Source organism: Pleurodeles waltl, chromosome 7 (genome assembly GCF_031143425.1).
Source record: "Pleurodeles waltl isolate 20211129_DDA chromosome 7, aPleWal1.hap1.20221129, whole genome shotgun sequence".
Lineage (NCBI taxonomy): Eukaryota > Metazoa > Chordata > Amphibia > Caudata > Salamandridae > Pleurodeles > Pleurodeles waltl.
In genome coordinates, this window is record NC_090446.1 from 24,649,996 (window position 1) to 24,660,979 (window position 10,984).

A 10,984-nucleotide genomic window follows, 5' to 3' on the forward strand; every position below is an offset into this window, starting at 1 on the left:
ACCCACACAATACCGCCACACCAAAGGTCAGCGATAAACATGCGGAAACAAATCCTCCACCTCCACGCCAATAGAAACACGCCCATGCTATTACGACCCACGAATCCACGCGGCGGTCTTTCAACTGCGGTATTCCATTGGCGGTACACACCGCCGTGCTCAAAATACACACACGTATACAAAACACCGCCACATTGGACAATTCAAAATACACACACCTGACACACATACACACACCACACCCACACATCCAATACAATATAAAACACACACCCACATCTCCCACAAACCCCTACAACCAGAAATTCTGAGAGAAGGCGAGAGAGAGAGCACAAAATAGACAACCCCATCACACAGAGGCACACAACACCATCACCCACACAACATCCAAGCACAAAACACCACATACCACTACACTCACCACACTCATCACCACATACACCACCCCACACATCACACACACCACCCCATGTCACGCCAAAGACACCCCCGCTTCTCCGAGGAGGAGCTCAGGGTCATGGTGGAGGAAATCCTACGGGTAGAGCCACAGCTATTTGGCTCACAGGTACAGCACACATCAATAGCCAGGAAGATGGAGCTATGGCAAAGAATAGTGGACAGGGTCAACGCAGTGGGACAGCACCCAAGAAATAGGGAGGACATCAGGAAGAGGTGGAACGACCTACGGGGGAAGGTGCGTTCAACGGTATCTAGGCACCACATCGCGGTACAGCGGACTGGCGGCGGACCCCCACCTCCTCCCCCTCAACTAACAACATGGGAGGAGCAAGTCTTGACCATCTTGCATCCTGAGGGCCTCGGAGGAGTCGTTGGAGGAGCGGACACTGGTAAGTCAAATCTTAACTATCACATCCCCCACCCTACCTGCATGCTATCACACACCCCCACCCTCACACCCTCCCCTATCACCCACACTCCTCACTAATGTACAAATAACACCAACTACACATCCCAACCCCAAGACCTGCATGACACAACTAAGCATGGACACCCATCACTAAAGCATGCCCACTGCACATACCCAGAATACCCCTCAACCATCAGCACACAACCCCACACACAGGAATGCCTGCACTGGGGTTCATGCACACCCAACCATTGCACACCATTACACACACACATGCAATAATCATGTACTTATATCCCCGCAGGAACCCGAAGGACCGTCACCACACCAGAGGGTCCAGACAACATCACTCCACCCCCAGAAGAGGCCCACAGTGACGACAGCAGCTTTGCCCTACTGTATCTTGATGACCAGCCCGGAACCATCTAGGGCCTCAGGACAGTCGGTTCCACTTGCCCAGCCACAGCCCAACAACGAACTTCCACCCTCTGGTAACACCAGCACAGCACGCACCCAGCGGGCCCAAACCTCCCTACCCAGGACAGGTCAATCAGCGGTGTGTCCACCACTACAGGGCACCCAGGCTAACCCACCACCCCAACATCAACCGGGACCTGGGGGCAGTGGTAGTGGGCACACGGTCCAGGGGACGGAGGCACAGGAACATAGGGGAACTGGGAGGGCTGATGTGCGACAGAGGGAGGACAGGCCATGGGAACCAACTCTTCACGAGGCCCTCTCCTCCATCATGGGAGCATACCACCACTCCCAGGAGACGATGGCCACAGTCCTGGACAAGTTGCAGGAGACCCTGCGTCTGCAGGAGGAGCAGTATTTGGGGTTCAGGGAGGAGCTCAGGACCATCGGCTCTGCCCTGGGCACCATCGTAGGGGTGCTGACGGACATTCAAAAGACCTTGAGGGACACCGTGGCACTCCAAGGGGCCCCTGACACTAGCCACGATGATGAACTGCCTACCACCTCCGCCGGCGCTAGTGGACAGGACGCCCCGCCACAGGACCACCACACCAACACCCCATCCCCTGCAGACGAACAACCACCACGCAAGCTTGCCCTGAGATCCAGGAACAGGACAGAGCGAGATGGCAAGACCCCCGCCAGGAAATAAGACCACCCTGATTGTCCCCCCACTGTCCCACTTTGTTACCCTGTCCAAATCGGAACTGCCCCAGCTCCACTTCCAATGGGCAGATGTGCAGTGTACCTGTGAGACTAATAGACTGGACTCTGCCATGGACATTCCTCCACCATCACCCATCACCATTTTACAACCCCCCTTCATTTTTAGCACTTAAATAAACACCCTTGAAACACAAAAAAAACTGGAGTCAGTCTATGATTTGTAATTTTGTATTATCAATGACAGTGTCATAATGGGTTACCCATTGGAAGGCTAACATACCAATGTCACACATCACAAGCCCTTCAAGGATGCAAGCAGTTGACACGTAGGTTACCACATTTGTGAAACTGAAATGGAAGGGGACAACTCAGTTAACAAATAGTGAGTGAAATGTCGGTACAGGATAGAGGTAGACATGTGAAAGTTAATGTAATGTAAAACCTGAAAATGTACTCACCTGAGTTTCACTGGAAATATTGCTGTATGACTGACTCCCTGTTGTCGTTTCCTTCTTCCTCAGCTTCATGCTCATCACTGTCCACAGGCTCCACAGACTCCACAGCTGCAACAACACCGTCATCTGGATCATCCTCCTGCAGAAAAGGCACCTGGTGTCGCAATGCTAAATTATGGAGCATGGAGCAGGCGATGATGATGTTGCACACCTTCTTCGGTGAGTAGAATAGGGACCCACCTGTCATATGTAGGCACCTGAACCTGGCCTTAAGAAGGCCGAAGGTGCCTTCGATAACCCTCCTTGTCAACCCATGGGCATCATTGTAGCGTTCCTCTGCCCTGGTCCTGGGATTCCTCACTGGGGTCAATAGCCAGGAAAGGTTGTGGTAACCAGAGTCCCCCAATAGCCATACACGGTGCCTCTGGAGTTGACCCATCATATCAGGGATGCTGGTATTGCGCAGGATGTAGGCGTCATGCACAGAGCCAGGGAACATAGCATTTACCTGGGAGATGTACTGGTCTGCCAAACAGACCATCTGGACATTCATCGAATGATAACTCTTCCGGTTCCTGTACACCTGTTCACTCCTGCGGGGGGGACCAGAGCTACATGGGTCCCATCAATGGCACCTATGACGTTGGGGATATGTCCAAGGGCATAGAAGTCACCTTTCACTGTAGGCAAATCCTCCACCTCAGGGAAAATGATGTATCTCCTTACGTGTTTCAGCAGGGCAGACAACACTCTGGACAATACGTTCGAAAACATAGGCTGGGACATTCCTGATGCCATGGCCACTGTTGTCTGAAAAGACCCACTTGCAAGGAAATGGAGCACTGACAGCACCTGCACGTCAGGGGGGATTCCAGTCGGATGGCAGATTGGTGACATCAGGTCTGGCTCCAACTGGCTACATAGTTCCTGGATTGTGGCACGGTCAAACCTGTAGGTGATGATTAAATGTCTCTCTTCCATTGTCAACTGGTCCACCAGTGGTCGGTACACCAGAGGATTCCGCCATCTTCTCATATGTCCCAGCTGACGGTGCCTAAGAAGGACAAGAGCGAAGAAACAGTCACTATTCCTCCAGGTATGTACCCACAGTCACACACAAGACTAGACAATGAACCCTTCCTGTATGTGTGTTGAGTGTAGGCCTCGGTATGTGTGACGCAGTTGAAAAAGAATCCATGTGGGCCCCTGAAATGGCGGCTGCCTGACCTCTAAACTGGGACAATGGGATTGTGGGGTAACAGCGCTGGCGTTGCACACCGTCGCGGTAGGCGGTCGTAGACCGCAGCGCACTGCTGCATTGGTTAACATTGGACCCTATGGGTCCCAGGAGCCAATGAACAGGTGCGCTGGCGGTGATGATGCGCACCGCCGCGGACGTCACCGCCATTTTCTATCTCTTCAATGACTAGATACCTGACCTTCGACAGGAGAGGACCTACACTGCTAGTGCTGCTGTGACCTCGGTCTGGAAGCGACGATGGATGCTGCGTCTGGGGAAAGGGCCCCTGCCTTCATTGCACAGGAGTTGGAGAAACTTATGGATGGGGTCCTCCCCCAGTACATGCTACTCTACGGTCCTCCAGACCAACAGGTTAGTATACAGGGAGCACGTTGTATGTGCTAGGCCTGGGTGGACAGGGCTGGGTGGAAGAGGGAAGGGGGCAGAGTTGATGCTACAGTAAAGCATGGGAATAAATGGGCCACATGGTCAGAGTAGGAAGGGGGCCACTCACATTGATGGTGCAGTTGGTAATGACTGTTCCTCTTCCCTTGTGCATGTCATGTAGGTCAGCGCCCACCAGAAGAGGGACATTTGGCGTGCCATCGACAAGGAGGTCCGGACCCTGGGGGCCCACCAGAGACGGGGCACCCACTGCCGTAAGAGATGGGAGGACATTCGCTGCTGCAGCAAGAAGACAGCGGAGGCTCAGCTCGGGATGGCCTCCCAACGTTGGAGGGGTGTCCGTCGCACCATAACCCCCCTGATGTTCCGGATCCTGGCGGTGGCCTACCCGGAGTTGGATGGGCGCTTGAGGACATCACAGCAGACACAAAGGGGTGAGTACAACCTCATTCTGCGGACTTTGCGTGCAGTGGAGGGGTCTGGGTGGGGGAGGTGGGCTGTGGGTGTCCCTAGGCCAGGGCAAGTTAGTTAGGCAAGGCCCCTCCATAATGTAGGCCATGTGGCACTCTACCCCACCTCAGAAGATTGGCAAGTTGAGGTATAGTTGCCCCTGTGGCATCCATGTGCGCAGATTTCCCCCATTGCCATGTAGGCCATATCCCAGACATTCCATGTGCAGAGGCCAGGAGCACAGCGTAATGCATGGGGCTGCTGCGTCTGTCTTGTCCGCCAACGGTAGCGGTATGCCATGCACTAAAACTCTCTTACTTCTGTCTCCCCCACATTTTTTGCTCTCCCTGTCCTTTTGTACATCAGCATCATCAGGCGGAGGTACAGTGGCACCGGGGCACGAGGGAGCTGCATCCCACATGGCCATAGAGGGCCACACCACAGACTCTGAATGCACCAGTGGGACGGAGAGTGAGGGGAGCTTCACGTCGGCCACCGGATCAGCAACCAGCGAAACGGACTCGTCCGACGATGGGAGCTCCCTTATGGTGGCGGCACCATCTGTGCGCCCCACTTCTACAGGTACAGCCGCCACCTCCCCTACCAGCACCGCCCTCCCAGCAGCCCCTCAGCGTTCGCCCCGTGCCCGCTCACCCAGGAGGGTGGGCATCACCTTCGCCCCAGGCACCTCAGGCCCTGCCCCAGTCACCCCTGCTGCCCTCAGTGAGGAGGCCATTGACCTTCTCAGGTCACTCACTGTTGGGCAGTCTACCGTTGTGAATGCCATCCAGGGTGTAGAACGAGAGTTGCAACACGGTAATGCATTCCTGGAGGGCATTCATTCTGGTCAGGCTGCCCTTCAGCGAACCCTGCAATCTCTGGCCTCAGCACTGATGGCAGCCATTGTCCCTGTGTCTAGCCTCCCCCCTCCAACTTCCTCCACCCAGACCCAATCCCCTGTACCCCAGCCCATCCCAAGCACACCTACAGACCAGCATGCACACAAGTCAACACACACAAGTAGCTCAAGCAAACATAGGCACCACACACACCACAGCCACTCACACAAGCATCACACACATGCAGATACAGCAACATCCACTGTCTCCACTGTGTTCCCCTCCTTCTCTTCTCCCTCCTCCCTCCCAGTCTCGTCTACACACACACCTGCATGCACCACATCTACAGGCACTAGGACTCGCACCAGGACACCCAGCACCACAAGCCGCTCACCTGCACTCACCACCTCCACTGCCATTTACACATACCCTGTGTCCTCTCCATGTGTGTCTGTGACGCCCCCTCCCAAAGTACCCAAACGCAGGCAATCACTCACCCAACATCCATCCACCTCACGACAGCCTCCAGTACCTGCACCTGCACCCAAAACACCTAAAGTGACACCTCCGACAACCACCTCCTCTTCCTCCACTCCCAGACCCCCTCCAGCTACCCATCCCAGTGTCCGTCAGAAACTGTCCCTATGTCAAATTGACCTTTTTGCCGCCACCCCTCCTCCAATTCATCAGTCCCGTCGTAGCGCCTCAGCCAAAAAGCCTCCAGTACCAGTGGTGCGTGTTCCAGGTTTTTGGAGTGCACCGTCCACCAGGGCAGGCAGTAGGACCCGGAGCCAAGGCACTGGCAGCCCACCCCCTGTAAAGGCTCTGAAATTGGAGAGTGAACGATGGGACCGTGTCAAGACTCCTGGTGGGACAACAAGTGAAATGGGATCGAAGGTGATTGGTGAGTCAGCTGTAACTCCAAAAAAGGTGGGGAAGGTCCAGAGGAAGTCTGCCCAGCCTGTTGTGAGTGTCACGGCGGAGAAGTGCGCCATCTTTTCCGGCCGTCCAGACACAACCGCCAGCACCGTCGTCACTGGTCCAGAGACCACCGCCAGAGTCACAGCCCAGGAGGGCCCAAGTATCGTCACTGGTCAGGAGACCACCGCCAGAGTCACAGCCCAGGAGGGCCCAAGTATCGTCACTGGTCCAGAGACCACCGCCGGAGTCACAGCCCAGGAGGGCCCAAGTATCGTCACTGGTCAGGAGACCACCACCGGAGTCACAGCCCAGGAGGGCCCAAGTATCGTCACTAGTCAGGAGACCACCGCCGGAGTCACAGCCCAGGAGGGCACAAGTATCGTCACTGGTCAGGAGACCACCGCCGGAGTCACAGCCCAGGACGGCACAAGTATCGTCACTGGTCCAGAGACCACCTCCAGAGTCACAGCCCAGGAGGGGACAGGATGCCACAGCTCCGCTGGCCAATGATGGAACGTCATGCCACACACCAATGCCCAATGTAGAGATCGTCATGCCACACACCAATGTCAGTGTCAGAACCGCCATGTCAAAGCACCGCTGAACAGGGCAAAGATCGCCATGGTAAAGCACCGCTGAACAGTCCTGAACCGCCATGGCAAAGCACCGCTGAACAGGGCAAAGACCGCCATGGTAAAGCACCGCTGAACAGGGCAAAGACCGCCATGTCAAAGCACCGCTGAACAGTCCTGAACCGCCATGGCAAAGCACCGCTGAACAGTCCTGAACCGCCATGGCAAAGCACCGCTGAACAGGGCAAAGACCACCATGGCAAAGCACCGCTGAACAGGGCAAAGGCCGCCATGTCAAAGCACCGCTGAACAGTCCTGAACCGCCATGGCAAAGCACCGCTGAACAGGGCAAAGACCGCCATGGCAAAGCACCGCTGAACAGGGCAAAGACCGCCATGTCAAAGCACCGCTGAACAGTCCAGAACTGCCATGGCAAAGCACCGCTGAACAGGGCAAAGACCGTGTAGGAATGAATGGACCGCCACATCAGGCATCCTTATCCCATGTGCAGCTGGGACAGTGACAGGACAGGAACTTTCACGGGGAGACTCATCCAGTCTGGGCACCAGTCCCCCTCCAGAACCAGTGGAGTCCTGCATCTACTTGAGAGACTGTGGCTTTGCACTCCCCAGGATGGCACAGTGGGCAACCCACCCACTGTAGAGACTTTAGAGACTGTGGCTTTGCACTCCCCAGGATGCAGCAGTGGGCAACCCACCCACTTTAGAGACTTGAGAGACTGTGGCTTTGCACTCCCCAGGATGGCACAGTGGGCAAACCACCCACTGGAGAGACTTGAGAGACTGTGGCTTTGCACTCCCCAGGATTGAAGAGTGGGCAACCCACCCACTGTAGAGACTTGAGAGACTGTGGCTTTGCACTCCCCAGGATACATCAATGGGCATGTAGCCCCGTCGTGGATCTGGCTTCGCATTCATGTGGCTGAGGTGCCCCCCCTTCCCTTCCCCCTGAGGTGCCTGTAGTGTTTCTATCTGATGCCCCGGCAGTGTTCTCTCCGATTTTGGTCAGGTATCTATTGTGGGCCTCGCCCATGCATTTTTGGACTATTGGTGCACGGGCATTGTTGTGTACATATCTGCACTACTTCTTGTATTGTATATATATTCATGAGTGATTTAGAGATATATATCTGTATATTTTTGTATGACATGTACATTGGCACATTACAATGTTTGACCGAAATTTGCTTTGTGTTTTCATTCTTCCGGGGGGATTGTGGGTTGTTAATGTGATATTTTTGACTGCATTGGTTTGTATGTTGTGATATGCGAGGGTGGGGGTGTTTGGTGGGTGTCCCCCTAACTTTTGGCTCCCCCCTCCCCTGTGTCGTAGATGCAGTACTCACCGGTATCTTCTGCGCCTACGTCGCTGTTGGTCGTAAAGGAGCAGAAAGACAAGGGCAGGTAGTATTTGGAGTTCGGGGTCCATGGAGTCGTCGTTCCTCGTGGGATATGTTAAGGTGAGCGTTTTCCCATAGCAAAAGCTGTTTCTGCCGTGTTTTTATCCACGGTGAATCCGCCCCGGAAAAGGTGGCGAATTGGCGGGTTGTAATAGTGTGGGCGGTACATTGTCTTCCACCTGTCTGTTGGCGGTGACCGCCGCGCTGCTTGTCTGTACCACCGTGGCGGGCGGTGTGTTAAAGTGGCTGTCTTTGTTGGCAGTTTCCGCCAGGGTCATAATTCCCTTTTTTTGTCCGTCGGCCTGTTTGCGGTTTTACCGCCACTTTAACACCGTCCGCCATGGATGTAATGACCACCATAATGTTTCCAGGCCCAAGGTCTCCAGTCTGACAATTCTGGGTTTAGAGACCCATAATGGCAACTATGGGTATTTAACCCATAGTTATGGGTAAAATACTACAGCTTATAATGAGGGCCTCAGTCACTTCTACAATTTACATCATAAAAAACCTGGCTTTGTCAAATGTAGGTGTGTATGATAGCATTTTCCATACCAGGAATGTTACCCTGGAAGAAAGAGTCTAATGTTAATTTTTATATGTATAATGCATTTGTATATAGTAGATTTGTTGTGATCAGGTGTTTCTCAGGCAATTTGCATTATTGTGCATTGCTACCAGCTATGTGCCATTTTACATATTTGCCCATATTTCTTCCAGCATAGGTTAGGGTAGGAAGACATATCCTACCCTTGGCTCAGTTGATGAGGTCAGCGAGCTATTGTAAATACATTTTATGAGTATTTCTTCTTAACTGAAAACAACTAAAATGCATGGCTACTCTTGCCAAGATGTCAAAAAAGACCAAATCGCAATCTCCTGTAGTTGGCTTGTTGAAATTCATCTTTCTACTGTTTGAAATTCAAGACGATTACACTGTTCTTCATTTAGGCTGTTAAGCCTAGATCAGTAGTTTCCAACCTGTGGTCAGGGGACCCCGGGAGGTCCATGAAGCCTCCTCAGGGGGTCCGTGACTTCTTAGAAAATTAAGTAATCTTAACAAATGAGGTCCCCAGTATTTAGTAGTGGCTCAGTGGGGGTCCCTGGATTCCAGTAATGATTCAGTGGGGGTCCATAGAAGTAAAAAAGTTGGGGACCGCTGGCCTAGATATTTAACTCTCTTCATCACACATTCCCCCAAAGAACCTCCTACTAACAACTCTTTATTGAAGCAGCAGGGCTTCAGCTCTCAACCATCCAAGATCCATATGGCCATCCTTGGCACGACATTGTAGTCTAAGGTTGCCTGCACCTTCTTGCTTGAAATAAGGTATCTGACATATGTGTTGGCAGAAAACAGATTATTTATCCACTGTAAGCAAGGCGTGTAGAGGTACATCACTGCCTTTTAGTCCTACCTTACAACTTTGTAATCTAAAAGGGAGCCATAGTTTTGAAGTTAAAAGTTAATTATTAATATCAGGGATTTCCAGTCCCCAGCAGAACAATTTGAATTGTGGATAGAACACCCCACTTTATAGAAACACTACTTTACCCTAGGAATGTTAATCAGATTGAAAAACAGAAAATTAAGAAATATTATGAGAATATTTATTTTTTAACTTTTTACTGTAGAGATGACTGAGTTTTCATTTTTAATCCATCTGTTCATGTCGTCTTTATATAATACTGATAATATTTTATGTGTGCTGAAGGGGAAATAAAAAACACAGGTTATATTTGCACACAAGACGTTTTACTTGACGGCTTCAATGATACCTGCATCATCTGAAACAATCGGGTTGCATTACCTTTTACAAATGATTTTGGAACCTCAGAGGACTCCAAAAAACTTCACTTCATACCTAGGTTCTGTATGTACAGGAATATAAAGAGAACAATATAGTGAAAGACGTGAAGTAGAGGGAGAAGGTAGAGCAACAGAGATGATATAGAAAGATACATGAGGTAAGGACAGAAGAAAAATAAATAAAGAAAGGTGGGGTAAACAGAAGGAAGTATTACGAGAGGTAGAAAGAGGAAAATCTAGATATAAAAAGACAGGCAAAGAAATAGAGACTCTTTTCTCGAGTGGCAGAAGGAAATGGAAAGGCAGAGTAGTACAGTGCTCCAAGGGGTGATGCAGACAGGAAGATAATGTATCACAAGGTGACTTAGAGTGAGGTAAAGGGAGCAACAGGTGAAAGGTAGAGGAAGCAATATAAGGAAAGGTATAGAAACGCAGGTCAAGTAAAGTGAGAAGGGGGGTGAAAGAAAGTTTTGTAAGGATCATGTCTTCCAGCGTAAAGGGCCCAGTTTCATTTCAGTTTGAAGACATGTTATTGAACATGGAACAAATGATGAATTGCTATTTCATAAAATGCATGTTTCTGGCATGTGCTTTTATTCTGTAATCTATACTGAATATCTATAAGTAAAATAAATTAAAAACACATTCAGTGGGAATTTAGTGACTATTTAGCTTAGAAATTGTGCCAAGAATATCATAAATCTTAGGACGGTTACACTCCATAATTCTAATATACTATCTATTTCAATCACTTGATTTTAGACCTCTTTTTTAAGTTTTAGGTTCTTAGCATTTACAGGACAGGTTCCATTTTTAGCTATAGTGTTCATTTAAGTTAGCCTATCCATTGTGTTTACCATT